Consider the following 4,980-nt stretch of genomic DNA (forward strand, 5'->3'; position numbering starts at 1 on the left):
TGCTAATAAATTTACTCTGGGATGGCATCTGGACCTTATGAGTCCACTTAAAGTTTAAGGAAGTTTAAATGTGAAAGGACATAAATAGTTACCTGGAGGGAGATTATAAAAATATCAGACCTTCCTTCTGACACTCCTGACGTAACCCTCAGGTTGTTGCAAGGCTTGAACCCAGCTACTCTACTGCCTGATCAAGGCAATAAAGACCTTCCAATTCACTCTTGTAAGAACACTATAAAAATATATATCTTCCGGTAAGCCTGACTTAAAGAATAAACCTCTGCCTAGTCCAGAGGCTGAATGGTTTACAGATAGAAGGTGTTGTAAGAAGAAAGGAATAAGAGATAGACACACGCACAGAATTGGAAACAGGCTCCATTCTGAGCTGTCAGCACAGGGCCTAACATGGGGCTCGAATCACCAACTGCGCAATCATGACCTGAACTGAGGTCAGACACTTAACAGACTGAGTCCCCAACCACCTCATATTTTATTTCTTTGAAGTTTTAATTTTAATTCCAGTTAGATAATTCTCAGTACTATATTAGTCTTAGGTGTACAATAAAATAATTCGACACTTCCAACATCACCTAGTGCTAAATGAGAGGTTAGGCTTTAGGATGTTATGGAACTTCCAGCAATCATGATTGCTATTGAGGACCTTTAAGAGTAGCAGCATTTACAATCAATAACACAAGTATATAGAGAGGGGATTTAAATTGAACTTTGATATTTCTCCTTCATAGCCATTCTGTTTAACCACAAACTGACTGGATAGAGTGTGGACCCCTGAAAAAGAGGACACAAAACAGGATCTGAAGAGCCAACCCCAGGAATGCTAGTAGAAGCATTTAACATGTGTGTGTGTGTGTGTGTGTGTGTGTGTGTGTGTGTGTGTGTGTGGTAAAAGCATGAGGGCTTTCACCAGGCTATTGAATGATATACTGGTCAGTATCAGACAAATCCCACCCCCTTAGTGAGATATGAGTCTGGCAACCCTGTTAATTGGTGAATCATTAAATCTCTTCATGTAAACAGTCTTGAACTGTGTGTTTTTCCATCAACAGCAACACAATTATTCTTCTCACTGGCATTGATATCGGGAGTTAAGTCTTCATTTCAAGAACTCCTATTGGTGAGTAGTTATAATCTTGAATGGTGGTAAAGTAAAACATCTTTCTATGGATTTTATTTTTGCCTGATATAGTAATTAAATTGATGTCAGAGAGACTGATGAAAAACAAAATTGATTACCTATGTATGGGATCCCCACAAACAGGAGAAGTGAAAGACAGTACTAAAATTGAGGCTTGTATACCTTCCTGAGCCAAAGAGAAGTGTAAAAAGGTTGGCAAGATGTAAACAGGTTGCAGATGAGAAAGACAATTCACAGGAACATGTAAAGAGCACATCCTGGGTCAACAGATGTGTGTCTTGCCATGCTGTTGAGTCATATCGATGTAAAAATATATCACTGGTAACAACTTTCTTCCTAGCACAGGCCCCCTGTGGAAATTGTTTTAGGCTCTTAAAAAAATGTAACAAGCTTTCTGGGTCTGCTAGGTCTGTATTGCTTCCCGCTCAAAACATCTACCTGCTGGAGCAATACATTCAGGGATGAAGTACTCTGCTCCCCTCACTTGTCTGGACTGTATTCATTATGCGGTCTCAGGTGTTTGGTGACTTTCCTATACACTAGGCTAGATATATAAAGATATCAGCTCATACCTATGCAGCAAAAATATTCTGTAACTCCTTTGTTATAATTGTCAAACAACCTAGTCATTATATAGTTCCAATATACTTATTTAGAGATTAAAAACATATGACATGTAAGAGACCAGGACTATAGTGCTTACACTAGGTTCTAATATAAGGAGAAAGTAAGAAGATAGAATTTATAGTATTATAGTATTTAATGACAGATTAGTTCAGTTTGTGCTCCCTTTTACCACCTTTTTGAATCACGCTAAATTTTTCCATATGTTCTAAACACTTTACTTCCCTGGAAAGAGACCATTGATGGTATGTCTCTGGTTTCTTCTTGTTTTGTTACTTTATTTCCTGTTATCACAGCAAATCAGAGGAGAAAACATGTGTCTTATTACTAGTGTGCTCACACATCTCCATACAAGGTCCCAGCAGCCCAAATCTCTTCTTCATATTTCTTTCTTTCCTGGGCTCCCTTGGAAGCAATATCTTTTGGCTACAAAATTATTTTGATATATTCTACCTTTATAAAGTATATATGCTCTCCCTCCCTCATCCCAAAGGATTGTAATTGCAATGTCACTTCCTTTAGTTAGAAGTGTCCTTGTTCCCTGGTCTCCTAGTTATAGAGGCAAATTCCTTTACTTTCAGCATATCTCCTGGCACTCCTGAACATCAAGAATTAGATGCTGACAGATGTCCCAATCAACCTCAACTGAGTGTGTAACATGTGCATTCTAATTCCACACTTGTTGTGTCATAGCTTCAACCTTTCTCACTGGGTAAGGTTACAGTTGTCTCATGCCACTGTTCCTTCCCATCCAGTTTGCAATCAGGTAGGACACAGATCAGGGCATAGGCATCTCCCTGAAGACTTCTCTACCCATTTGTCTGCACCAAGGAACATGCATGCCTCTTGATCCAGAGGACCCACTGGTCAGTCAGACCATGATAACTCTCTCTGACTCTCTGACCCACAAACATTTTTTACAATATTTCTCCCCAGGAGCACAAAATAAAAGATATTATTTGTCTACCTTTGTGAAAAGATGACAAGGGACCAACATTCACTATCAAGATTCCTGTGTATTTTACATAAGTCTTTCATAACTTTTTATCACACAACTCATTCTGTAGTTTCCATATTTTTATTAGTAATTATCATTATTCCTCCATCTAAGTTTAAGAAAGGAACATATGTATTGGTATTCTTTATTTTTTAAATTTATTTATTTTTATTTATATATTTATTTATTTTACTTATTATTGAGAGACAGTGCAAACAGGGAAGGGTCACAGAGAGAAAGGGAAATACAGAATCTGAAGCTGGCTTCAGGCTCTGAGCTAGCTGTCAGCACAGAGCCCAACACGGGGCTCGAACCCACGAACCATGAGGTCATGACCTGAGCCAAAGCCGGATGCTTAACCGACTGAGCCACCCAGGCACCCCTATTCATTTATATTTAGACAGAGGGAGAAAGTGGAGGAGCAGAGAGACAGAGGAGAGAGAGAATCCCAAACTAACTCAGCACTGTCAGAGCACAGCCCAACTTGATGCTAGCTCTCACGAACATTGAGACCATGATCTGAGCTGAAACCTAGGCAACCCCAGGCATATGTATTTTAAAATGTATTCTAAGTTGTCCTCCCTACCTTTATTAACAGTTGATAATTAACTACCTGGTTCTTTATTTGATTTCTATATGGTGATCATATAAAGTCTCTTAAGCATTTTAAACAATTTTGCACCTCACATCATGCTTGCAGTTACATTTGAATAGCATCATCATGAAGTCATGCTTGTACTAAATATATTTACTTGTTCTAATTGATCGTAATCATTGTTTGCCCTCTGCTAATCCAGACGTCACTCCATGGTCACTAGCAGTCCTCATTTTGATCTTTTTGACCCATGTGTACCTCCTCTGATAACAAGAGAATCTTGTTTACTTTAGAAAAGATCAGAATGTTACAGGTTCTTTTGTTACCTTTTTAACCCTAAACATGGAGCTAGTTGCACTAAGGGGCCAGCTTTTTAAAATTGAAGTTAACATTACAGCCCAATATGGGTATTGAGGTGTTAATTAGGTTGTCCCTCTTGAACGCTAAGTATGGCACAGAAGAGACTCCTTAAATAACTCTAATGACAGAATAACTCATCCTTTCTCTCTTCCTCCGCCCTTCACTGTCTGGCCCCCAACTTCCTTCTGTGCCTGTGAGTTCATGTTGATAATTCCAACAGTATGTAACTTTCATAAATCTCCTTGGAAAGAGAGACCAACAATCCCAGGTGTTCCAGTAACAGTGTGACTATCAAAATATATTTTAATTATTAATTATTTCCCTTTTTCTTTTTTTAACCAGTTTTACATGATTACATATATTTATATTGTATGTATGTATGTATTTCTTTATTTATTTGAGATAGACAAGATGAGCAGAGTAGGGGTAAAGAGGGGGAGTGGGAGTATTCCAAGCAGGAACCATGCTGTGAGCTCAGAGTCCAATGCCAGGCTGTGTCTTACGAAATGCGTGATCATCATCTGAGCCAAAATTATGAATGAGACATTAAATGACCAAGCCATCCAGGCACCCCATTCCTTTTTCTATAATGACCCTTGGCCAATGCTTCCTGGAATTGTTTTCAAATTGTGCAATTCTGTAGCTCTTATTTGGTCAGCTTTTGCAATGACCAACTATTTGGGAAATAGAGAAAGCTCCCTTCAGAATCATCTGGAAGAACCCCCAAATCACTAAAACCCTGAGTTCTCAGCATCAAAATGCATTATTCCATATGTCCTGTGACAGATAATGAAGAACACAAATATGTGCATAAATGTTCACTCACCAGCCTTGGTTTGCATTTTCTATATGTGACTGATCATTTATCTGTTTTCCTTCATACTTTTATTTTGTGCCATACCCATATTGTCATTATGGTCAATATAATTGCCCATTTTAGAGTCTCAGGCTTCCTGGGATAGATTCATGTCTGTTACCTCATGCTTATACAACTCCAATTAATCTAAAGACATTATAAGTTAAAAATGTAAACATTACCAAAATTACTATAAGCAGATAAATACTACTCAGAAATTATATAAAGGAAATCTTCTACAAACCTGTTAAAACCTATGCCATTATAGTTTATTTACAGCAGGGGAAAAATCTCACCTGAGGAAGACTGTCTCACTGGACTAGTGTTCTAGTGTTTTTGAAGCCCACATAAATCCAATTTATTTATTTATTTTTTTGTAAAAACATAAACTT

General features: G+C 37.9%; 1 long non-coding RNA gene across 1 annotated transcript; it reads left to right on the plus strand.

Annotated features, from left to right (window-relative positions):
- The first annotated feature begins 1,105 nt into the window (after positions 1 to 1,105).
- On the plus strand, positions 1,106 to 2,437 carry LOC115297074. The gene is made up of 2 exons (XR_003911251.1): positions 1,106 to 1,135; positions 2,362 to 2,437. It is a non-coding gene; the product is annotated as an uncharacterized LOC115297074 (long non-coding RNA).
- Positions 2,438 to 4,980: the final 2,543 nt, after the last annotated feature.

This window comes from Suricata suricatta, chromosome 7 (genome assembly GCF_006229205.1).
Source record: "Suricata suricatta isolate VVHF042 chromosome 7, meerkat_22Aug2017_6uvM2_HiC, whole genome shotgun sequence".
Lineage (NCBI taxonomy): Eukaryota > Metazoa > Chordata > Mammalia > Carnivora > Herpestidae > Suricata > Suricata suricatta.